The sequence below is a fragment of the Oncorhynchus tshawytscha genome, linkage group LG16 (assembly GCF_018296145.1).
Source record: "Oncorhynchus tshawytscha isolate Ot180627B linkage group LG16, Otsh_v2.0, whole genome shotgun sequence".
Classification (NCBI taxonomy): Eukaryota; Metazoa; Chordata; class Actinopteri; order Salmoniformes; family Salmonidae; genus Oncorhynchus; species Oncorhynchus tshawytscha.
In genome coordinates, this window is record NC_056444.1 from 42,927,669 (window position 1) to 42,953,582 (window position 25,914).

Below are 25,914 nucleotides of genomic sequence, written 5' to 3' on the forward strand. Positions count from 1 at the left end.
AGGAGGATGTCTTCCCTGTAATGCACAGTGTTGAGATTGTCTGCAAGGACAACAAGCTCAGTCCAATGATGCTGTGACACACCGCTCCAGACCATGACGGACCCTCCACCTCCAAATCGATCTTGCTCCAGAGTACAGGCATCGGTGTAACGCTCATTCCTTTGACAATAAACGCGAATCCGACCATCACCCCTGGTGAGACAAAACCGCGACTCTTCAGCGAAGAGCACTTTTTCCCAGTCCTGTCTGGTCCAGCGACGGTGGGTTTGTGCCCATAGGCGACGTTGTTGCCTGTGATGTCTGGTGAGGACCTGCCTTACAACAGGCCTACAAGCCTTCAGTCCAGCCTCTCTCAACCTATTGCGGACAGTATGAGCACTGATGGAGGGGTTGTGCATTCCTGGTGTAACTCGGGCAGTTGTTGTAGCCATCCTGTTCCTGTCCCGCAGGTGTGATGTTCGGATGTACCGATCCTGTGCAGGTGTTGTTACACATGGTCTGCCACTGTGAGGACGATCAGCTGTCCGTCCTGTCTCCCTGTAGCGCTGTCTAAGGCACGTTCATGCAGATGAGCAGGGATCCTGGGCATCTTTCTTTTGGTGTTTTTCAGAGTCAATAGAATGGCCTCTTTAGTGTACTAAGTTTTCATAACAGTGACCTGAATTGCCTACCGTCTGCAAGCTGTTTGTGTCTTAACGACCGTTCCACAGGTGCATGTTCATTAATTGTTTATGGTTCATTGAACAAGCATGGGAAACAGTGTTTAAACCCTTTACAATGAAGATAAATTATTTGGATTTTTACTAATTAACTTTGAAAGACAGGGTCCTGAAAAAGGGACATTTTATTTTTTTGTTGAGTTTACTTTATTAGACATCTCAAGATCTTTATGCATGTGAGTAGTTGTATGTGGAGACATGGAGAAAAGGCCTCCTGTAAAGGGGGAGGGATAGAGAGAGGGAATTATCTGGTCCCCAGGGCCATGCAAGGGGACCCTCTCTCAAAGCCTTACCTGGTCCCTCTACAGCCCCCCCTATCATCCCTCTGCTTTATCCTACTTACCTCGAAGTTTGTGTGTGTGTATGTATTAGTGTTTGGGAGTTTTTCACAAAGGAATTCCTCTGCTTCCCCTCATGCAATCCCTGGGGTCCCCTCTCTTCTTGATGCTGAGCACACACTCTTGTAGATGGAAAGGCACACACACTCTCAAATACAGTACAGAGCATCTCTCACTCTCTCTTTGACACAGGCTGAAAAACCTATAGTGAAAAACACAGTCATACATATATACAAAGCAAAGCACAGGAGGGATGTGTACAGTAGGTACTGTGGTTTTAGTTTTTGTGGTGTCTTCCAAAGTGTTGTGAATTGTGTCTTTATAGGTCGGGGCTGCCTTTGCTAAAGAAGAGAGGCCCATTGACAATATGACCCTCACTCTTTCCTCCACTTTGAGTTCCATGCGGTCACTTAACCCAATTTTAAGAGGCTCAAATATTCAAAGTTGTGAATTTTGAACTGAATGGCTAGGAGTTAGAAAGGGAGACAGAGATGTATAATAATTGTATAATAAGCATTATTGTGGCATTCAAATCAAGATGGGCAAACATTTTGAGGGCCACATACTTGTTGAGGAATTACGGACAAATGATGGCCCAAGTTTTGGAAAATGTATTGTATTTCTTTGGCTGCTGCAGTGTATTTTAGCTGGATACCAGTTTGCAATTGTTGGGTTCGGCTTGGAAACGAAATAGCTGAACAAGCATCTTTTCCCTCTTTCATGCTGTTTTCAAGGAGTGCAGAAAGTGTATAGAACAAACAAAGACTCTGTAGCATCGTGGGGGGAGTCAAGAGTAAAAGCACGAGAGAGAGAGCAACCAAGTACCACATAGTCCTTTTCCCATGGTGGAGTGGTTGACTGCTTTTTCTATTGTTTAGGTCTTGGGGACTTTTTGGTTCCCAGTTGCTCTTAGCTCTAGCATAATACACAAGTTCTACTAAAACAGAGGAAAATAAATAAGCTAATAAGCAGAGGGCTGGGTGAGTGGGGAACGCCGGAGGTTTCCATTGTGGCCCGCCTCTTTATTTGCCCCTTATCTACTGGGTAGCAAGCGCAAAAGAGGCCTTGTGTAAGCATTAAGATTACATCGTGTGGTTTTGTTACCCAGGAATATAAGATGTACTCCACTCGTTGCTGTGCGAAACGACACATGGTCCCTCGCCTGTCCTTCAAAGCATCTTAAGTGGAGAGGTCTGGGAGACGGAGGCGTGCGACGAGGATAATCGCATTAGCTCCGCCGAAAGCCACCAATGGGCCGCGTTGTTGCACTGTTTGTCCTTGAAACAAAATGTAAACCAAGCCTCTCACTCGTTCACTTTGCAGTCGCGCCTCCCCACTCCCAAATAACTACACAGTGTTGATACCTAGGACAAAAAGCCCCAGTTTTGTTGAAATGATTCCTCTTGAATGTATCTGTGTGTGAGAGGGAGATGTTGACAGACTTCTTTGAAGTCTATTAGACATAAAACTTAGCTATTTCTCTACACTGAAGGCCTTTTTCACAAGACACTTATCTAGAACTCATTGCCCCACAAACAGTTCGGATTTACAGTTGTGGTGTCGCCCACTCTGGCAGAACAAATCAAATCAAATTTACCTGGCCGGGGTATCCTGGAAGGACATTGACCTCATCCCGTCAGTAGAGGATGCCTGTTTTCATTTATTTTTTAAATGCCTTCCTCACCATCTTAAATAAGCATGCCCCATTCAAGAAATGGGGCATGTAAACGACATAGAGTTTGAATAGCCTGACCATGTCACTGAACACAAAAGGGTGAGGAGGTCTATAACTGAACCAGTTGAATTGTGTGTGTGTGTGTGTGTGTGTGCGCGCGTGTGCGCGCGTGTGCGTGCGTGCGATGAGGCGTGACTAATTGCTACTAAATGTCACTTACTTCAGGGGGCGACCAGACTTAGTGCCATCTGGGAACAATGTTAAGTCTCAACCTTCTTGAAAGGAACCCACTACCCAAATCCTCCATCCAGCAGAGAATCCCACTCCCCTTCCCCTTCCATAGGGCCAAGGGCAACCCCATATTCCCACCAGTGCAGTGTAGCACACAGTATGGCAACCTAAGTATGTGCTATTCACTCAATGACCATTGAGCTTGTGATTGTGAACGTCTCTCTAGTCTCTTCAATAAAGGCATTGAACCAGGGAACAACCTTCGACCATTTGATCACACTTGAGGTTTGCTTACCTACCGCTCTACCTTGCAGCAGTTTCTCTTGGTCTGCATCCCAAATGGCACCATATGTATCCTGGTCAAAAGTAGTGTACTAAATAGGGAGTAGGGTGCCATTTGGGATGCATACTTGGTTTATATGTGCTCCTTTTATAGGGCCCTTTCCTTTAACTACCAACCTCTATCTCAAAAGCAAACACAAATCAAATCAAATTCTATTTGTCATATGTTTTGTCAACAACAGGTGTAGAGTAACAATAATGCTTACTTATGGGCCCTTTCCAACAATGCAAAGAGAAACATTTCAGAATAATAGAAAAATAATAACACAAGCAATAAATATGAAATGAGTAATGATAACTCGATTTAAATTCCACTAACGCGCAACACTAACTAGCTAGACATTTCACACCGGTTACACTTGTCATCGGCAAGGATAAAAAGAAACAGAATAGAGCTAAGCTCAGGCAAAATCCTAGCGGAAAACCTGGTTCAGTCTGCTTTCCAAAAGACACTGGGAGACAAATTCACTTTTCAGTAGGACAATAACCTAAAACGCAAGGACAAATATACACTGGAGTTGCTTACCAAGACGACATTCAGGCTGTAACACAACAAAATGTGAAATAAGGCAGAAAGTAGTCATGCCCTTGCCTTATTTCACATTTTGTTGTGTTACAGCCTGAATTCAAAATCTTCTCACCCATCTACACACAATACCCCATAATGAAAAGATGTTTTTAGAAATCATGAACATTCAACATTCAATGTCGTCTTGGTAAGCAACTCCAGTGTATATTTGTCCTTGCGTTTTAGGTTATTGTCCTACTGAAAAGTGAATTTGTCTCCCAGTGTCTTTTGGAAAGCAGACTGAACCAGGTTTTCCGCTAGGATTTTGCCTGAGCTTAGCTCTATTCTGTTTCTTTTTATCCTTGCCGATGACAAGTGTAACCGGTGTGAAATGTCTAGCTAGTTAGTGTTGCGCGTTAGTGGAATTTAAATCGGTGACTTCACTCGTTCTGAATCCTGAAGTAGATGTTTCCTTGCTTTGCAAGGGCTGCGGCTTTTGTGGAGCGATCGGTAACAATGCTTCAAGGGTGACTGTTGTTGATGTGTGCAGAGGGTCCCTGGTTCAAGCCCAGGTTGGTGCAAGGAGAGGGTCGGAAGCAATACTGTTACACAAGCATACCCATAACATGATGCAGCCCCCACCATGCTTTAAAATATGAAGAGTGGTACTCAGTGATGTGTTGTGTTGGATTTGCCCCAAACATAACACTTTATATTCAGGGCTTGAAATACATTTCTTTGCCACATTTTTTGCAGTTTTACTTTAGTGCCATATTGCAAACAGAATACATGAACCAGAATACATAACTGGACCAAGCAGCGTGCCTGGGAGGAGATGGCATCCTGGTCTTTGGAGGAGGTCGAGGAGAGAATATCCTGGACTTGGGAGGAAGTCTTGGCAAGATACAAAAGCCTGCCGTGGAAACAGACAACAGGAGAGACGGGAGGACAGCGACGACGCCGGGGTTCGTGGCCAGGAAGAAAGCCCCAAAAACAGCCCAAATTTTTGGCGGTGGGGGGCACACGGGGTGGTCGGTGGAGCCGAGGAATGAGCCAGAGACCGTCAGGGAGTCGAAGGAGGAACTCGAAGAAAGATTCCGGAGAGAGGTGGCGATGAGAGTGCTGCAGAGCGGGCGTGCTGAGGAGCGTGACACCAGTCCGGTGTCATCTGCATCAGTTTCACGCATCTGGCCTCCAGTGCGCCTCCCCAGTCCGGTATGTCCTGTGTCTCCTCCCCGCATTCGCCCTGAGGTGTGTGTCTCCGTTTCGGTACAAGTTGTGCCGGTTCTACGCACCAGGTCTCCGGTGCGCCGCCACAGCCCAGTACGTCCTGTGTCTCCTCCACGCACTCTCCTGGAAGTGTGTGTCCCCAGTCCGGTAAGTCCTGTGCCTGCTTCTCGCACTCTCCCTCAAGTGCGCCTTCCCAGTCAGGTACGTCCTGTGCCTGCTCCTCGCACTCTCCCTCAAGTGCACCTTCCCAGTCAGGTACGTCCTGTCCCTGCTCCTCGCACTCTCCCTCAAGTGCACCTTCCCAGTCAGGTACGTCCTGTGCCTGCTCCCCACACTCGCCCTGAAGTGCGTGTCACCAGTCTGGTGCCACCTGTGCCGGCCTCACGCATCAGGCCTCCAGTGCGCCTCCCTAGTCCAGAGCCTTCTGTGAAGGTTCCCAGTCCCGAGCCTCCTGCGAGGGTTCCCAGTCCGGATCCTCCTGCGAGGGTTCCCAGTCCGGAGCCTCCTGCGAGGGTTCCCAGTCCGGAGCCTCCGGCGAGGGTTCCCATGGTCCGGAATCCCCGGCGACGATCCACGGTCCGGTTCCTCCAGCGACGATCCCTGCACCAGAGCCGGCACCGACGCTGACGGATCCGCGAGTGGAGTGGGGTGGGGTCTACGTCCTGCACCGGAGCCGCCACCGAGGCTAGATACCCACCCGGATCCTCCCCTATAGAGTCAGGTTTTGCAGCCGGAGTCCGCACCTTTAAGAAAAATATATATTTAACCTTTATTTAACCAGGTAGGCAAGTTGAGAACAAGTTCTCATTTACAATTGCGACCTGGCCAAGATAAAGCAAAGCAGTTCGACACGAACAACAACACAGAGTTACACATGGAGTAAAACAAACATACAGTCAATAATACAGTAGAAAAATGAGTCTATATACAATGTGAGCAAATGAGGTGAGATAAGGGAGGTAAAGGCAAAAAAAGGCCATGGTGGCGAAGTAAATACAATATAGCAAGTAAAAATAATAAAAAATAAAAATAAACACTGGAATGGTAGATTTGCAGTGGAAGAATGTGCAAAGTAGAGATAGAAATAATGGGGGTGCAAAGGAGCAAAATAAATAAATAAATACAGTAGGGGGAGAGGTAGTTATTTGGGCTGAATTATAGATGGGCTATGTACAGGTGCAGTAATCTGTGAGCTGATCTGACAGCTGGTGCTTAAAGCTAGTGAGGGATAAGTGTTTCAAAGATTTTTGCAGTTCGTTCCAGTCATTGGCTGCAAAGAACTGGAAGGAGAGGCGGCCAAAGTAAAAATTGGTTTGGTGACAAAACGGATGACACTGTGATAGACTGCATCCACTTTATTGAATAGGGTACTGGAGGCTATTTTGTAAATGACGTTGAGGATCGGTAGGATGGTCAGTTTTACAAGGGTATGTTTGGCAGCATGAGTGAAGGAGGCTTTGTTGCGAAATAGGAAGCCAATTCTAGATTTAACTTTGGATTGGAGATGTCTGATGTGAGTCTGGAAGGAGAGTTTACAGTCTAACCAGACACCTAGGTATTTGCAGTTGCCTGCATATTCTAAGACAGAACCGTCCAGAATAGTGATGGTGGACGGGCGGGGCAGGTGCAGGCAGCGATCGGTTGAAGAGCATGCATTTAGTTTTAGTAATTGGAGGCCACGGAAGGAGAAATTGTATGGCATGAAGCTCGTCTGGAGGGTTGTTAACACAGTGTCCAAAGAAGGGCCAGAAGTATACAGAATGGTGTTGTCTGCGTAGAGGTGGATCAGAGACTCACCAGCAGCAAGAGTGACATCATTGATATATACAGAGAAGAGAGTCGGTCCAAGAATTGAACCCTGTGGCACCCCCATAGAGACTGCCAGAGGCCCAGACAACAGGCCCTCCGATTTGACACACTGAACTCTATCAGATATATAGTTGGTGAACTAGGCGAGGCAATCATTTGCGAAATATAGGCTATCGAGTATGCCGATGAGGATGTGGTGATTGACAGAGTCGAAAGCCTTGGCCAGGTCAATGAATACGGCTGCACAGTATTGTTTCTTATCGATGGCGGTTAAGATATCGTTTAGGACCTTGAGCGTGGCTGAGGTGCACCCATGACCAGCTCTGAAACCAGATTGCATAGCGGAGAAGGTATGGTGCGATTTGAAATGGTCGGTAATCTGTTTGTTGACTTGGCTTTCGAAGACCTTAGAAAGGCATGGTAGGATAGATATAGGTCTGTAGCAGTTTGGGTCAAGAGTGTCCCTCCCTTTGAAGAGGGGGATGACCGCAGCTGCTTTCCAATCTTTGGGAATCTCAGACGACACGAGAGGTTGAACAGGCTAGTAATAGGGGTTGCAACAATTTCGGGCAGATAATTTTTAGAAAGAAAGGGTCCAGATTGTCTAGCCCGGCTGATTTGTAGGGGTCCAGATTTTGCAGCTCTTTCAGAACATCAGCTGACTGTATTTGGGAGAAGGAAAAATTGGGAAGGCTTGGGCGAGTTGCTGTGGGGTGCTGTTGACCGGGGTAGGGGTAGCCAGGTGGAAAGCATGGCCAGCCGTAGAAAAATAATAGTAGCCAGGTGGAAAGCATGGCCAGCCGTAGAAAAATGCTTATTGATATTCTCAATTATAGTGGATTTATCGGTAGTGACAGTGTTTCCTATCCTCAGTGCAGTGGGCAGCTGGGAGGAGGTGTTCTTATTCTCCAAGGACTTTACAGTGTCCCAGAACCTTTTTGAGTTTGTGTTGCAGGAAGCAAATTTCTGCTTGAAAAAGCTAGCCTTGGCTTTTCTAACTGCCTGTGTGTATTGATTTCTAGCTTCCCTGAAAATGTGCATATCACGGGGGCTGTTTGATGCTAATGCAGAACGCCATAGGATGTTTTTGTGTTGGTTAAGGGCAGTCAGGTCTGGAGAGAACCAGGGGCTATACCTGTTCCTGGTTCTAAATTTCTTGAATGGGGCATGCTTATTTAAGATGGTGAGGAAGGCATTTAAAAAAAAAACAGGCATCCTCTACTGACGGGATGAGGTCAATGTCCTTCCAGGATTTGTCACATACACATGGTTAGCAGATGTTAATGAAAGGCCTGCTCGTTGAAGTGTTTCAGGGATGCAGTAATGACAGTGATAACAATTCCAAAAAAGGTTGTCTTGACCGCTGAGAATATGTACGGATGCAGGAATGAGTGATGGTACAGAGCAGCTGAGATCTTAGATGATTGAAAACAGCATATGAGATGTATTAAACCAAGTGGCAAGTTTGTTTAGGATGATATCCATGAGGGTGCAGTCGATGTTTATGGCTTTGGGATGGTACAATGTAGGGTTCATTGATAAGGTAGCATTGTTTAAAGTGGCTAGTGATTAGGGCATCATTTCCCATCAATTCCCATGATTAAAGTGGCTGGAGTAGAGTCAGTGTCATTGACAGTGTGTTGGCAGTAGCCACTCAATGTTAGTGGTGGCTGTTTAACAGTCTGATGGCCTTGAGATAGATGGGGGGCAAGCTGTTTTTCAGTCTCTGGTGTCCTTTGATGCACCTGTACTGACCTCGCCTTCTGGATTTAGAACAGGAGTGGCTCGGGTGGTTGATTCCTATGATCTTTTGCCTTTTAGCATCGGGTGGTGACTAGGGTCCTGGAGGGTACTAGTTTTTGTATTTCTCATGTTGGCCTGGTTGATGGTTCCCAATCAGAGGCAGGCTGTCTATGCATCGAAGTTTCTGATTGGGGATCTTCAGCCTCCTAGGCGCTGCTTTCCTCACGATGCTGTCAGTGGACCAATTCAGTTTGTCTGTTTCGAGGAACTTAAAACTTGCACCCTCTCCACTACTGTTCCATCGATGTGGATGGGGGTGTTCCCTCTGCTGTTTTGAAGTTCATCTCCTTAGTTTTGTTCGTTGAGTGTGAGGTTATTTTCCTGACACCACAGAGGGCCCTCACCTCCTCCCTTAGGCCGTCTTCGTTGTTGGTTGCCTACCACTGTTCGGTTCTCCGCAAACTTGATAGGAACTTCCAGGATACCCCGGCCAGGTCGATTAGAAAGGCCTGCTCGTTGGTGTTTCAGGACAGACAGTGGGTGGAGGTTGTTTGACCAGCTGACCCATTAGGATGCAGGCAATGAGGCAGTGATCGCTGAGATCTTGGTTGAAAACAGCAGAGGTGTATTTAGAGCAGGCAAGTTTGTTTAGGATGATATCCATGAGGGTGCCCGTGTTTATGGCTTTGGGGTGGTACCTGGTAGGTTCATTGATAATTTGTGTGAGATTGAGGGCATCAAGACAGATTGTAGGATGGCTGGGGTGTTAAGCATGTTCCAGTTTAGGCGCCTAGCAGCACGAGCTCTGAAGATAGATGGGGGCAGTTCACATATGGTGTCCTTTGGCAGCTCCGGACAGAGGCCTTTTATTCTCTAATTTGTTTAGGTCGGGTGTGACTAGGGTGGGTACTAGTTTTTGTATTTCTATGTTGGCCTGGTATGGTTCCCAATCAGAGGCAGCTGTCTATCCTCGTCTCTGATTGGGGATCATATTTAGGCAGCCTTTTCCCACTGGATCTTGTTTTTGTGTTGATGCCTGTCAGCTCTACAGAACGTCACGTATCGTTTAGTCTTTATTGTTTTGTTGTTCGGTTCTCCTTAAAATAAAAGATGCCGAACCGATTCCACGATTCCGGCGGCTCTGGCAGCTCAGGACAGACGGGCGACTCTGGCAGCTCAGGACAGATGGGCGACTCTGGCAGCTCAGGACAGACGGGCGACTCTGGCAGCTCAGGACAGACGGGCGACTCTGGCAGCTCAGGACAGACGGGCGACTCTGGCAGCTCAGGACAGACGGGCGACTCTGGCAGCGCTGGGCAGGAGGCAGGCTCTGGCAGTGCTGGACAGGCGGGAGCACCTGTAGGGAGGAGATGGAGAGACAGCCTGGTGTGGGGGTCTGTCACCAGAGGGCTGGTGCGTGGAGGTGGCACCGGATAGACCGGACCGTGAAGGTGCACTGGAGCTCTGGAGCAACCTTACCTGGTTGAATGTTCCCCTTAGCCAGGCCAGTGTGGCGAGGTGGAATAGCCCGCAATGGGCTGTGCTGGCGAACCGGGGACACCATGCGTAAGGCTGGTGCCAAGTACCCCGGCCAGAGGAGACGCACTGGAGACCAGATGCGCTGAGCCTGCTTCATGGCACCTGGCTCGATGCCCACTCTAGCCCGGCCGATACGAGGCGCTGCTATGTATCGCACCGGGCTATGCCTGCGCCCCGGGGACACCGTGTGCCTCACGGCATAACACGGTGCCTGCCCGGTCCCTCTCTCTCCACGGTAAGCACAGGGAGTTGGCTCAGGTCTCCTACCTGACTTAGCCACACTCCCCGTGTCCCCCCCCCAGAAATGTTTGGGGCTGCCTCTCGGGCTTCCAACCGCACTGCCGTGCTGCCTCCTCATACCACCGCCTCTCGGCTTTCGCTGCCTCCAGCTCTGCCTTGGGGCGGTGATATTCTCCAGCCTGTGCCCAAGGTCCGTTGCCGTCCAAAATCTCCTCCCATGTCCAGGAGTCTTTAGATCGCTGCTGTTGCCCGTTACCACGCTGCTTGGTCCTTTGGTGGTGGGTGATTCTGTAACGTTCGTCGTCTTCCTCTGATGAGGAGTAAGAAAGGTCGGACCAATAGCGTGGTAAGTGTTCATCCTTTTAATAACCTGAACTGAACACTAAATACAAAGTAATAAAAGTGAACAAACGAAACAGCTCCGTCGGGTGCAACACACACTAAACAGAAAATAAATATGGTTTTCAATCAGGGACAACGATAGACATCTGCCTCTGATTGAGAACCATACCAGGCCAAACACAGAAATAGCAAATCATAGAAAAGCAAACATAGACAACCCACCCAACTCACGCCCTGGCCATACTAAAACAAAGACATAACAAAAGAACTAAGGTCAGAACGTGACAGAGTTGATGTGCAGGGGTATGAGGTAATTGACATAGATATGTACATATAACTAGGAATAAAGTGACTAGTAAACAGGATAGATAATAAACAGTAACAGCAGCATATGTGATGAGTCAAAAAATGTTAGTGGAAGAAGGGTCAATGCAGGTAGTCCAAGTAGCTATTTAGTTAAGTATTTAGCAGTCTTATGGCTAGGGGATAGAAGCTGCGCAGGGTCCTGTTGGTTCTAGACCTGGTGCATCGGTACCGCTTGCCATGCAGTAACAGACAGAATGGTCTATGACTTGGGTGGCTGGAGTCTTTGACAATGTTTAGCCTTCCTCTGACCACGCCTGGTATAGAGGTCCTGGATGGCAGGAAGCTTGGCCCCAGTCATGTAGCTTGGCCCCAGTGATGTGCTGGGCCGTACGCACTACCCTCTTCAGCACCTTCCAGTCAGATGCCAAGCAGTTGCCATACCAAGCGGTGATGCAGCCTGTCAAGATGCTCTCAATGGTGCAGCTGAATAACTTTTTGAGGACCTGGGGGCTCATGCCAAATGTTTTCAGCCACCCGAGGGGAAAGAGGCATTGTCGTGCCTACTTCATGACTGTGTTGGTTTGTTTGGACCATGGGGGCCAATACGTTCTGTTTTATTGCTAGATTCAGCTAATCTTGCAGAGAGGTTATGGTTATACTCCCCTCCTCCTCCTCCTTTCCCCTCGGCAAATCTTCTCACTCTTACCAGATATTTTCCTCCGTTGATGGAATGATATGGCGCGCTACCTTTTTTCCTGTTTCATATTCCTTTTTATCCTCTATATCCTTTTCTTTCCCCATTTTCCCCCTTATCTTTCACCCTCCTCTCTCCATTCATCCCTCCTACCCTCTCTCTATTTATCCCACTTTTCCTCACAACCTCTCTCATTCCTCAATCTCCTCTCCCCCTCGACCCCCCTCTTTGTTCTGTAGTGTGTTTGTGCACTGTTGATAAGCGCCAGATAAAGGTTCTCAGTGGTCACTGATGTAATGATGATGAATGCTGCAGCGCTGCCAGTACTCCCCCCCCCAATGAAATGAACACAAATTCAGTATCCCCTCAGCAAGGGGTGGGGGTCGCCAAATCTAAGAAGACACTTAGAGTTTATAGAGAGATCTCCCCCAGTGTGTGTGTTTGTGCGTGCTTGCGTGCGTTCTAGATGAAATGGTGCAATTGGAAGTACACCTTCAGTATTTTTATCTGTAATATTATTTTTGTTTATATAAGTTTCCATACTGTGTTTAGCGTGTAACGACAACAATAGATGGACTATTTCGATACCTTCGATAATGGTCTCCTTTACCAGTTGCAGAAATATATTCTTTTTTCAAAGGCAATGTTTTTTTAGCTTGTTGTTTAACCCGATGTAAAAACCCTCCCAATGCTTTAAAAAAAATCCACGGCCCTATTCCTACTACGAGAGATGAAGGAGAGTCTGAGTGGCAAAGTGGCGAAAGAGAATTCTACTTTTCAATTCACATTACATCCTTGCTTTACCTTTTATGGTAGCTGGCAATGCAACATTCTTAGTCCGCAGCTCAAATTGACCGTAAATATCACAGTAGCCACTAGTACTTAGTCTCTTCCTCATCACAGAACTCTCTGAAACAAATCATTTGATTGGGCAAACTTATCAAGCACAAACTATTTAACAATCCTAGCAACTTTTCTTCTAAAACCTATTACAATATTGAATAATGCAACCAAACCATATTAGACTCTTGAATAATAAAACAATCCACAAGCATGTGCAGAATATTAAAGGGCTTATTTTCTCATCCTTACACATTAAATTAGCTGAAAATACACAGCTAACTCCTAGCTTACTAAAATTAACAACATGCTTCATGATCAAGTAACGTTAGCATATCAATAAAGAATGTTTACCCCCACCATAAGATTCTAAAAGTACAGTAACGTTATCATACAGTGTCATTCATATTATAATTTAGGCTACTCAGCCAGGTAAAGTTAGCTAGCAAGTCCCCCATACCCTGTGGGAATTTCGCCTATGTGTTAGGCTAACACTAGCTACCATATTAAAGCTACTATAGAACACTATGGTAAAAGCAAATTGTGACTGAAACCGTCTGTCAATTGCTCGTGTTTCTTGGCCCAAGCAAGTCTCTTCTTCTTATTGGTGTCCTTTAGTAGTGGTTTCTTTGCAGCAGTTCGACCATGAAGGCCTGATTCACGCAGTCTCCTCTGAACATGTCATGTTCTGACCATAGTTCTTTTGTGTTTTCTTTGTTTTAGTGTTGGTCAGGACATGAGCTGAGTGGGCATTCTATGTTGTATGTCTAGTTTGTCTATTTCTATGTTTGGCCTGATATGGTCCTCAATCAGAGGCAGGTGTTAGTCATTGACTCTGATTGGGAACCATATTTAGGTAGCCTGTTTTGTGTTGGGGTTTGTGGGTGGTTGTCTTCTGTCTTTGTGTTTATGCACCAGATAGGACTGTTTAGGTTTTTCACATTTGTTGTTTTTGTATTTTGTAGTGTTCACGTTTATTGTCCTTATTAAACATGTTGAACACTAACCACACTGCATTTTGGTCCTCCTCTCCTTCAACGGAAGAAAACCGTTACAGAACAGTTGATGTTGAGATGTGTCTGTTACTTGAACAGGCTAGTAACTCTAACTTATTCTCTGCAGCAGAGGTAACTCTTGAGTCTTCCTTTCCTGTGGCGGTCCTTATGAGAGCCAATTTCATCATAGCGCCTGCGACTGCACTTTAAGAAACCGGATTGACTGACCTTCATGTTTTAAAGTAATGATGGACTCTTTGCTTATTTGAGCTGTTATTGCCATAATATGGACTTGTTCTTTTACCAAATAGGGCTATCATCTGAATACCACCCCTACCTTAACACAACTGATTGTCTCAAATGCATTAATTCCACAAATGAACTTTTAACAAGCCACACCTGTTAATTGAAATGTATTCCAGGTGACTACCTCATGAAGCTGGTTGAGAGAATGCCAAGCGTGTGCATAGGGTATCTACTTTGAAGAATCTCTGATATAATATTTTGATTAATTTAACACTTTTGGTTTCCACATGATTCCATATGTGTTATTTCATAGTTTTGTTGTCTTCACTATTATTCTACCCTGGAGAAAATAGTAAAAATAAAGGAAAACCTTTGAATGAGTAGGTGTGTCCAAACTTTTGATTGGTACTGTATGTTTTATTTGACACGCCTGTGTGATGTCTGGTATACATGAATACAAATGTTTTCACCCTGGACATTTACTTTAGACCCTCATACGACCTTCATACGAATCATATGCTTCAAGTGTTATCTATGTGTTTAACTTATCACAGAAGTTAGTAAAGGTTACTGACAAACATACTATGACAAAGTTATTGTTTTGTAATCTAACAAAATTAAAATGAGTTTATACATCCCCAAAATGTGGCCTTTGAAAGCCTTGGTAGTTGCATCCATTCTCAGGGAATTGTCTGCATATACAGTTGAAGTCAGAAGTTTACATACACATTAGCCAAATACATTTAAACTCAGGTTTTCACAATTCCTGACATTTAATCCTAGTAAACATTCCCTGTTTTAGGTCAGTTAGGATTACCATTTTATTTTAAGAATGTGAAATGTCAGAATAATAGTAGAGAGTGATTTATTTCAGCTTTTATTTCTGTCATCACATTCCTAGTGGGTCAGAAGTTTACATGCACTCAATTAGTATTTGGTAGCGTTGCCTTTAAATGGTTGAACTTGGGTCAAACCTTTTGGGTAGCCTTCCACAAGCTTCCCACAATAAGTTGTGTGAATTTTGGCCCATTCCTCCTGACAGAGCTGGTGTAACTGAGTCAAGGTTTTAGGCCTCCTTGCTCACACAATTTTTGAGTTCTACCCACAACTTTTCTATAGGGTTGAGGTCAGGGCTTTGTGATGGCCACTCCAACCCTGACTTTGTTGTCCTTAAGTCATTTTGACACAACTTTGGAAATATGCTTGGGGTCATTGTCCATTTGGAAGCCCCATTTGCGACCAAGCTTTAACTTCCTGACTGATGTTTTGAGATGTTGCTTCAATATATCCACATCATTTCCCCCCCCCATGATGCCATCTATTTTGTGAAGTGCACCAGTTCCTCCTGCAGCAAAGCACCCCCACACCATGATGCTGCCACCCCCGTGCTTCACGGTTGTGATGTTTTTCTTCGGCTTGCAAGCCTCCCCTTTTTCCTCCAAATATAAGATGATCGTTATGGCTAAACAGTTCTATTTTTGTTTCATCAGACCAGAGGACATTTCTCCAAAAAGTATGATCTTTGTCCCCATGTGCAGTTGCAAACTGTAGTCTGCCTTTTTGTGGCGGTTTTGTAGCAGTGGCTTCTTCCTTGCTGAGCGTCCTTTCAGGTTATGTTGACACAGGACTCGTTTTACTGTGGATATAGATACTTTTGTACCTGTTTCCTCCAGCATCTTCACAAGGTCCTTTGCTGTTGTTCTGGTATTGATTTGCACTTTTCACACCAAAGTATGTTCATCTCTAGGAGACAGAATGCGTCTCCTTCCTGAGCGGTATGACGACTGTGTGGTCCCATGGGGTTTATACTTGTGTACTATTGCTTGTACAGATGAACGTGGTACCTTCAGGCGTTTGGAAATTGCTCCCAAGGATGAACCAGACTTGTGGAGGTCTGCTATTTTTTTTCTGAGGTCTTGGCTGATTTCTTTAGATTTTCCCATGATGTCAAGCAAGGAGGGACTGAGTTTGATGGTAAGGCCTTGAAATACATCCACAGGTACACCTCCAATTGACTCAAATGATGTCAATTAGTCTATCAGAAGCTTCTAAAGCCATGACATCATTTTCTGGAATTTTCCAAGCTGTTTAAAGGCATAGTCAACCTAGTGTATGTAAGCTTCTGACCCACTGGAATTGTGATACAGTGAATTATAAGTGAAATAATCTGTCTGTAAACAATTGTTGGAACAATTACTTGTGTCATGCACAAAGTACAGTGTGGCAAAATATTATTTAGTCAGCCACCAATTGTGCAAGTTCTCCCACTTAAAAAGATGAGAGAGGCTTGTAATTTTCATCATAGGTACACTTCAACTATGACAGACAAAATGAGAAAACAAATCCTGAAAATCACATTGTAGGATTTGTAATGAATTTATTTGCAAATTATGGTGGAAAATAAGTATTTGGTGACCTACAAACAAGCAAGATTTCTGGCTCTCACAGACCTGTAACTTCTTCTTTAAGAGGCTCTAGGAGGCTGTCCTCCACTCGTTACCTGTATTAATGGCACCTGTTTGAACTTGTTATCAGTATAAAAGACACCTGTCCACAACCTCAAACAGTCACACTCCAAACTCCACTATGGCCAAGACCAAAGAGCTGTCAAAGGACACCAGAAACAAGATTGTAGACCTGCACCAGGCTGGGAAGACTGAATCTGCAATAGGTAAGCAGCTTGGTTTGAAAAAATCAACTGTGGGAGCAATTATTAGGAAATGGAAGACATACAAGACCACTGATAATCTCCCTCGATCTGGGGCTCCACGCAAGATCTCACCCCGTGGGGTCAAAATGATCACAAGAACGGTGAGCAAAAATCCCAGAACCACACGGAGGGACCTAGTGAATGACCTACAGAGAGCTGGGACCAAAGTAACAAAGCCTACCATCAGTAATACCATATGCCGCCAGGGACTCAAATCCTGCAGTGCCAGACGTGTCCCCCTGCTTAAGCCAGTACATGTCCAGGCCTGTCTGAAGTTTGCTAGAGAGCATTTGGATGATCCAGAAGAAGATTGGGAGAATGTTATATGGTCAGATGAAACCAAAATAGAACTTTTTAGTAAAAACTCAACTCGTCTTGTTTGGAGGACAAAGAATGCTGAGTTGCATCCAAAGAACACCATACCTACTGTGAAGCATGGGTGTGGAAACATCATGCTTTGGGTCTGTTTTTCTGCAAAGGGACCAGGACGACTGATCCGTGTTAAGGAAAGAATGAATGTGGCCATGTATCGTGAGATTTTGAGTGAAAACCTCCTTCCATCAGCAAGGGCATTGAAGATGAAACGTGGCTGGGTCTTTCAGCATGACAATGATCCCAAACACACTGCCCGGGCAACGAAGGAGTGGCTTCGTAAGAAGCATTTCAAGGTCCTGGAGTGGCCTAGCCAGTCCCCAGATCTCAACCCCATAGAAAATCTTTGGAGGGAGTTGAAAGTCCGTGTTGCCCAGCAACAGCCCCAAAACATCACTGCAGGAGAGGAGATCTGCATGGAGGAATGGGCCAAAATACCAGCAACAGTGTGTGAAAACCTTGTGAAGACTTACAGAAAACATTTGACCTCTGTCATTGCCAACAAAGGGTATATAACAAAGTTTTGAGATAAACTTTTGTTATTGACCAAATACTTATTTTCCACCATAATTTGCAAATAAATTCATTAAAAGTCCTACAATGTGATTTTCTGAAATTTTTCTTTCTCATTTTGTCTGTCATAGTTGAAGTGTACCCATGATGAAAATTACAGGCCTCTCTCATCTTTTTAAGTGGGAGAAGTTGCACAATTAGTGGCTGACTAAATACTTTTTTGCCCCACTGTAGATGTCCTAACCGACTTTCCAAAACTATAGTTTGTTAACAAGACATTTGTGGAGTGGTTGAAAAACTAGTTTTAATGACTCCAACCTAAGTGTATGTAAACTTCCGACAACAGGGTGGCATGTTTTTTATGTGTTGTTTGATGTGCTGCTCTAGAGTCTGGGAGACTTTTACAGGGAGGAGAGAGCATGAGTTTTGGCTTGAGTACAGTGAATCCAATCCAACCAGTGGCTGTGGATAATATGCTATGTCATCACACAGGCAAACTGTTACTTTGAAGGAGGTGTACATGTTGCAGCAAGTATACTATTATGAGCGTAGCTTACTTCTCTGTGCTCTGGAGAGATCGCAGGTAGTTGACTAGAAGGCTCTGGAGGTCCTTGGACCATTCTGTCTCTGTAGTACCTGGAGAGAGATGGATAGAGGTAGTGAGTGCTAGAAAGAGAGAGAGCCCTCACCTCTGACCTCCTACTGGCCCAGGGCCTCCTGTCTAGTATCATGACATAGTGTTCCATGTTCCTGCTGGTAGCAAACCTCAACCTGGATGCAGAGAAATGTCCTGCCTTGTTGTATGGTTGCATCCATATCCACCAGGCTCCAAGAAATCAGATGACAAACCTGCAGAGACTAACAAAATCAAATCGTACCTGTATTTAAGATTCATGTATCAGTTTGCCTATTTCACATTCATGTATATAAATGACAACATTATATCTGATTTAAAAGTATGCGTGCCATTTTGGGATTAAAGCTATGACAAATTACATGGCATACGTGAATTTATAGCTAGCAAAGATATTATTTATATTTTCATCTCACTAACAATTGCTTATGCGAACAGCAAATTCCAGTATTGTGGCTAATCCGTATTGTGGCTAGCTTGACATAGGTGACTTATTCTATCATGACAACATCCTCCTTATTTGACTGTAGCTAGCTAGCTGCTAGCCTGCAAGTGTCCACTCTATTGCTTAATAACTGATGTAGTTAGCATGAGCTAGGAAACAAGCGTTGCTTCTGACATGCCCCCGATCCTGCTTGCTTTACATCTGACAGGTATTTGACTACCGTATGAAGCTAGATTATAATGGTTTATGAAAATTTAAGTTTAGTTAATTAGCTAGCTAGCTAAGTGTAAAACTGAGAGTATTGCTGTAAAATGCAGCTAGCTAGCCAACTGGACTTTATCAGTTGTAACCAAGCTAGTGATCTTAATCCTCAGTAACATTAGCTTACCATGCTTTTCTGGACATTCCTCTTGCCCATCCTGGTCATTCCTCTTGCCCATCCTGGTCATTCCTCTTGCCCATCCTGGACATTCCTCTTGCCCATCCTGGTCATTCCTCTTGCCCATCGTGGTCATTCCTCTTGCCCATCTTGGTCTTCTTCTAGGTTCAAAACTATAGTAGTCTGGTGCCTTATTGTCAAATGCAACCCACTAGTATTTTACACTTATTTAAATGGGTAAGTCCATTAAGAACAAATTCTTATTTATGACAGCCTACACCGGCCAAACCCAGACGTCGCCCTATCGGACTCCCAATCACGGCCGGTTGTGTTACAGCTTGGATTCGAACCAGAGTGTCTGTAGTGGCACCTTAAGCACTGAGATGCAGTGCCTTAGACCACTGCACCATTCGGGAGCCCACAGACACATGGTGCAGGCAGGCAGTCAATGGCTCAGTGTTCCAAAACTGTTCACCAGTTTCTATTTCAAGCAAATGACACTGTTCCATTTGTTATTTTTATGTTTTTATGGTGCACAGCAGCATATAATAGATTTTATTTCCAATTTCCTCCCATAAAGTGACATATTAATACATACAGTAGCTATATGTGCGACACATTATTGTTTGGGGTGTTCTAATGGGAAACATAGCCTTTAAACTTTTAACATGTTCTGTCATACTGAACGCAGACCAGGCAAATGCAATCGATCAACGCACCGTGACATTGATCAACCAATGGTGTGTTAGATACCACACACATACATTTGTTTGACACGCCCTCATTATCATATTGGAGGCAGAAATACAGAAATAGAGAAATCATATAAATGAATAACATTAATTAAAATAATTATTTATGTATTTATGTGTGCATTTATTTATTTAATTCTAATTATGGCAGCTTTGGTCCTCCATACAGTGTAGGCAAGTAAAAAAAATAGACTGTTGAGACTGCCCTGCTTTAGAGGGGGGCAACTGTTGGGCGAGTGTCGTCCAGACATTACAAGTTCGCAAGTTTATATCCAGTATATGTGTAGTCCAGGGTATTTTTTGCAAAAAGTTTAGTAAGTGTGAAGACCCTCTAAGAGAAAAGTTTATTTCGGTGTTTGACTTTGATGTACAACTGGCAAATGACTTTCAACTCAGAGCCTTTGTCATCAAAGTGTATAATTTATGTTAAATTGATTTGCTTAATGTGCTTATAATATAAGAATGTTTATTTTTCTTACCAACAGTCTGAATAGTGGTGTTTTTAACCTGATTAATCGCCTCCCTTTATGTGGGAAAGGATTATGATGGCATACAAATAATGACACACCCTTTCATTCTCCATACAGTAATTGAGTGTGGGACAGTCATTTCAAGGAATAAACATTAACATGAAATGTGGATTTATTTTGGGTAACGACTTCAACCGATGCATGGTTCATAATGCCTTCTTTTGTAAGGTGCTTACTGAGTATGCAAAGACCAGCCCTTCTGTTATACAGCGAGGCTGAACATTATACAGCCTCCGTAAAATGTTGGTTAGTTTTTTTTTGTAATATCTCATGCGAACGTGGTGAAATATTTGATTTTCTAATGACATGTAAGTAGATTAGTATGTATTCTCTGCAGCTAAGGTTTATGGTAGATGCCCTACAGTACATGACAACATACAGTATCATGACTTTCAAAAGAACTGCATAATATTTACACTATACAAAACATTAAGGACACCTGCTCTTTCAATGACATAGACTGACCAAGTGAAACCAGGTGAAAGCAATGATCCTTTATTGATGTCACTTGTTAAATCCACTTCAATCAGTGTAGATGAAAGGGCAGAGACTGGTTCAAGGAGGATTTTTAAGCTTTGAGACAATTGAGACATGGATTGTGTACCTTTGAACGAGGTATGGTAGTAGGTGCCAGGCGCACCGGTTTGTGTCAAGAACTGCAACGCTGCTGGGTTCTTCATGCTCAACAGTTTCCTGTGCGTTTCAAGAATGGTCCAACACCCAAAGGACATCCAGCCAACTTGACACAACTGTGTAAAGCATTGGAGTCAACATGGGCCAGCATCCCTGTGGAATGCTTTTGATACCTTGTAGAGTCCATGCCCCAACGAATTGAGGCTGTTCCGAGGACAATTTAATATTAGGAAGGTGTCCTTAATGTTTTGTACACTCAGTGTATGCGCCTCCCTGAGATAAATCCTCAGATAGAAAAATAATATTAGCATTACCTGACCTAGATTAGAATTTCCAGAAATGGCACATCCTGTAGGTACTTACAATATGACATGTTTATGACTTATTATATAATGATAATGGTTATAACAAGGCTAGGTTATGACTAGTGCCCAGAGTTTATCCTGGTCAGGTGGTCACAAAGTCAGGAAAAACTGGGCCCCACTGATAATCCAGGTACTGTATTACCCCTGAGGGACCCCAGTGTTAAGGATCAGTGTGGCAGACGTGTTGTTGCCTACTCTTACCACCTGGGTTCGGCCCGTCAGGAAGTCCAGGATCCAGTTGCAGAGGGAGGTGTTTAGTCCCAGATTCCTTAACTTAGTGATAAGCTTCGTGGGCACAATGGTGTTGAACACTGAGCTGTGGTCAATGAACAGCATTCTCACATAGGTGTTCCTTTTGTGCAGGTGAGAAATGGCAGTGTGGAGTACGATTGAGGTTGCATCATCTGTGGATCAGTTGGGGCGGTAAGCGAATTGGAGTGGGTCTAAGGTGTCCGGGAGGATGCTGTTGATGTGAGCCATGACCAACCTTTCAAAGCACTTCATGGCTACCGACGTGAGTGCCACGGGGCGGTAATCATTTAGGCAGATTACCTTTGCTTCCTTGGGCACAGGGACTATGGTGGTCTGCTTGAAACATGTAGGTATTACAGACTCGGTCAGGGAGAAGTTGAAAATGTCAGTGAAGACACTTGACAGTTGGTCTGCACATGCTTTGAGTACACATCCTGGTAATCCGTCTGGCCCAGTGGCTTTGTGAATGTTGACCTGTTTAAAGGTTTTGTTCATATCGGCTACCGAGAGCGTAATCACACAGTCATCCAGAACAGCTGGTGCTCTTGTGCATGCTTCAGTGTTGCTTGCCTCGAAGCGAGCATAAATGGCATTTAGCTCGTCTGGTAGGCTCGCGTCACTGGGGAGCTTGAGTATGAATTTCCCTTTGTAGTCTGTAATAGTTTTCAAGACCTGTCACATCCGATGAGCGTCAGAGCCGGTGTAGTAGGATTCAATCTTAATCCTGTATTGACGCTTTGCTTGTTTGATGGTTTGTCTGAGGGATTTCTTATAAGCGTCCGGATTATTCTCCTGCTCCTTGAGAGCAGCATCCATGGCTTTTGGTTGGGATATGTACGTACAGTCACTGTGGGGACGACTTCATCGATGCACTTATTTATGAAGCCAATGACTGAGGTGGTGTATTCATCAATGCCATTGAATGAATCCCAGAACATATTCCAGCCTGTGCTAGCAAAACAATCCTGTAGTGTAGCATTCACATCATCTGACCACTTCCGTATTGAGCGAGTCACTGGTACTTCCTGCGTTAGTTTTTGCTTGTAAACAGGAATCAGGAGGATATAATTATGGTCATATTTGCCAAATGGAGGGCAGGGGAGAGCTTTGTATGCATCTCTGTGTGTGGTGTAAAGGTGGTCTAGGATTTTTCTCCCCCCTTGTTGCACATTTGACATGCTGGTAAAACTGATTGAAGATTGCCTGCATTAAAGTCCCCGGTCACTAGGAGTGCTACCACTGGATGAGCATTTTCTCCTTTGCTTATGGCCTTATAGAGTTGGTTGAGAGCGTTCTTAGTGCCAGCTTCGGTTTGTGGTGGTAAGTAGACAGCTACAAATAATACAGATGAGAACTCTCTTGGTAGATAGTGTGGTCTACAGTTTATTATAAGGTACTCTACCTCAGGTGAGCAATACCTTGAGACTTCTTTAATATTAGACATCGCGCACCAGCTGTTATTGACAATAAAGAGACACTCCTCGTCTTAACCAGAGGTAGCGTCTCTGTTCTGCCGGTGCATGGAAAATCTTGCTAGCTCTATATTGTCCGTTTTTAATGTCCCGTTGGTAGGATAATCTGAATCGTAGTTCTTCCCTTTTATTGTTCAATGATTGCATGTTAGCGAGAAGAATGGAAGGCAGTGGGAGTTTACTCGCTCGCCTCCAGTATTTTCAGAAGGATGCCCGATCTGCGGCCTATTTTCCGGCGTCTTTTCTTCACGCAAAAGACGTGGCTTGAATGCTTTCCTTCTCGTCGGAGTCGTTAAAGGAAAAAGTTTCTTCCAGTCCGCGGTGAGTAATCGCTTTTCTGATGTCCAGAAGTTATTTTCGGTCATAAGAGACGGTAGACTGTATGTACACAATAAGTAAAAAAATAGGTTACACAAAACGCATTGAAAAAAAAAAATAGCACAATTGGTTGGGAGAATGTAAAACGTCAGCCATGTTCTTCGACGCCATTTATCAACTTTGCATTGCTTGACTGTGAAGACTGATAAAAGTTTACAAGAAGTGGAAAGAGAAGGTTAAAAGATAAACAGAATGAGAGAAAGAGACAGACCGAGAGAGAGGAACACTTGTAGGATGGTGTGATTGGGTGTAGCTGTGGTGTCCAGGTCAGAGGGGTTATGGGTGAAAAGGTCCTGCTTTTAATTGCTGTCTCTAAAACCATGGACTGCTCTGAATGCTTCATAACACAAAAGGGTGGTCAGCCACACTTGAGTGGCCAGGAGCTGTGAATATTTGTTGTACCAATGGAATGTGTATGGCCCTGCTTTTCTCCTAACCCCGCACTCCTCCCCCAATATATTTATCTTCTGAATCTGAATATCCCTCCTTCCTTCCAACCTTTTCTGACTCACCTGGGGGGAGGGAGGTAGAGAGGTTTAGTGGTTCAAACAAGGAAGGGAGCCAACGCACGCATACTTACGCTGGCACGCACCTCGCACCCACGCAGGGACACACGCAAACACCGGCAAAAAGCACCGGCAGGTCGAGGGTGTAAACAAGTTTCTCCTTCTTCTTCACTTTTTCAAGGAGTTCAATTGTCAGAACGAGGGCAGAAAAAAACCTTTGTCTGATCTCCCCTCTGCCAGAGACAGAATGTCAGTCGAGGAGTGCCTCACATTTGAGTTTCTGTGGTTGCAGGCCAATGAAAGTGGGTGAGTGGCTTGCTGTCTCTCTCAACCCAGGACCTGAATCGATCGAGTGCTCAGGAACTCACACATACACACTCACTCACTCTTGTTGTTCTACAAAAATTGAAAAAAGTTCTGAAACTAACCCCAAAACTCAAACACTCATCAAACGCATACCAGTGATTTGAGATGAGATCTGTTATAGAAAGATAGAAATTAGGTCTGGAGTGACATGGTACACATGTATTCATGTGGGACTGATTAGAGGAAAAGTTTGTTTAATTCTGTCTTGATTGGTCGGGGAGTAATTGTGCTTTGTTTTTTGGGGGGGGGGGCAATTAACGATTGCTTACAGATGTTGTTGTCAGCTTAGAATGGACGGCAGGAGGGTTGGGAAAAAAAACAAACAAAGCGCACCTTGTTTGTCTGAAGTTGCCCCCCCCCTCTACACCGCCCTCCCAGGAGAGTTTTGGTAACACCATCCACTTCTCCTGTAAATTCAACATCAGCCCTGTGCATTTCAGCCCTATTCACCAACTCCCCTCTTTCTAATCTGCTAGTGTTTATGGGATGGAAGGCAATTAAATAGTATCGTTTGGCAATTAGGACTCTATTTGAAAGAAATGTTGCACAGACTAAATATTTCCAGCAATTATCCTTGAACAGTGTGTTTCGGGGTCTAAGTGAAGGGCTTGCAGTGGATTTAAATGATCCCATATTTTATGTTGTGGTTTAGCATGTTTGGTTGCTGTCTCCATGGCTAGGGTTCAGGGATGACTTGACCCAAATAGAAGTTCTGAACTGAACTGAAACGGTTTGCTACTATAGACTGTTGGCTGAATCTCTTAGGGGCAATCTGAGATTCTAGTCCCAAAATCAATGTACCAAACCCAGATTTGCCCTTCAAAATGGAGAGACAGCATTAACCGAAACAACGTTTGTTCTTTGAGAGAAAGAAAAGGCACCATGCCAGGCACCATGATATTCCCAAAAGCACCACAGACGAGCCTTAATTGTTTGAGGCTGTGAATGTTTCTCTCTCTGTAGTATCCCCTGAAGGTTTCATCTTTCTCTCTGGAAGAGGAGGAATTCTCCGTACGTACCTATCCACAACCTTCACTTCCATGTACTCTAAGATACAGTATAACCTGAGCTTACTGAACAGCAACGTCTTTAACTAATATACTTTGAAATAAAATGTATAGAACTTAATTCCCCCACATTACCGTAAGTTTCCTGAACTATTACGGAACTATGTCATAGTTCAAAATTGGGTGAGATGAGAAGTTTGCTAGCTGTCCCATTTGTGAGGTTGCAAAAATTATCTTAACTTTATCAAAATTCCCAGGTTTTTACAGAAATCCCGGTTGGAAGATTCATGCTATAAGGCCCATTGGGTGCATTGAGAGGGCAGTGGGAAGATCAAACAACAATTATGAGTGAAAATAAACAGAGTGGAGCTGGTGGATTGACCCATGGCCCTCTCTGTGGCCAGGGATAAAAGGGGATTGACTGGAAGGACTTCCTTATGGTATGGAGGTCAGAGGTCAGCAAACATGAAGCGCCAGTTCCATGGGATTGTTTTCTTGAAGACTTTTAGATTTCATGCTTTCATACAGTCTGTTTCTAAAGAGGTGGAGCCATCCCACTGGGCACAGATGTCAGTTCAACGTCTAGTTTTTATTGACATGTGGTTGTCACCATGTCATTAGATTTTGTTTAAATATTGGATGAAAAAAATACGAAATGCCCTTAAGTTGTTGACTTTTTGCAAATCCAGTTAGTTTTCCATATTGATTCAATGTCATCACAGAATTTTGGGGTTGAGGTGACGTGGCAACAGTGTTGATTCAACATGTTTTTGCACAGTGGGATACTGTTGCATCTCTATTGT

The 25,914-nt window shown here is 44.4% G+C and overlaps 1 protein-coding gene across 1 annotated transcript in view; it reads left to right on the top strand.

Moving 5' to 3' along the window:
* The window catches only part of LOC112215160 (transcriptional activator GLI3), a 180,563-nt gene that overhangs the window by 17,354 nt on the left and 137,295 nt on the right, over positions 1 to 25,914 (top strand). The gene's annotated exons all lie outside the window — the stretch shown is intronic.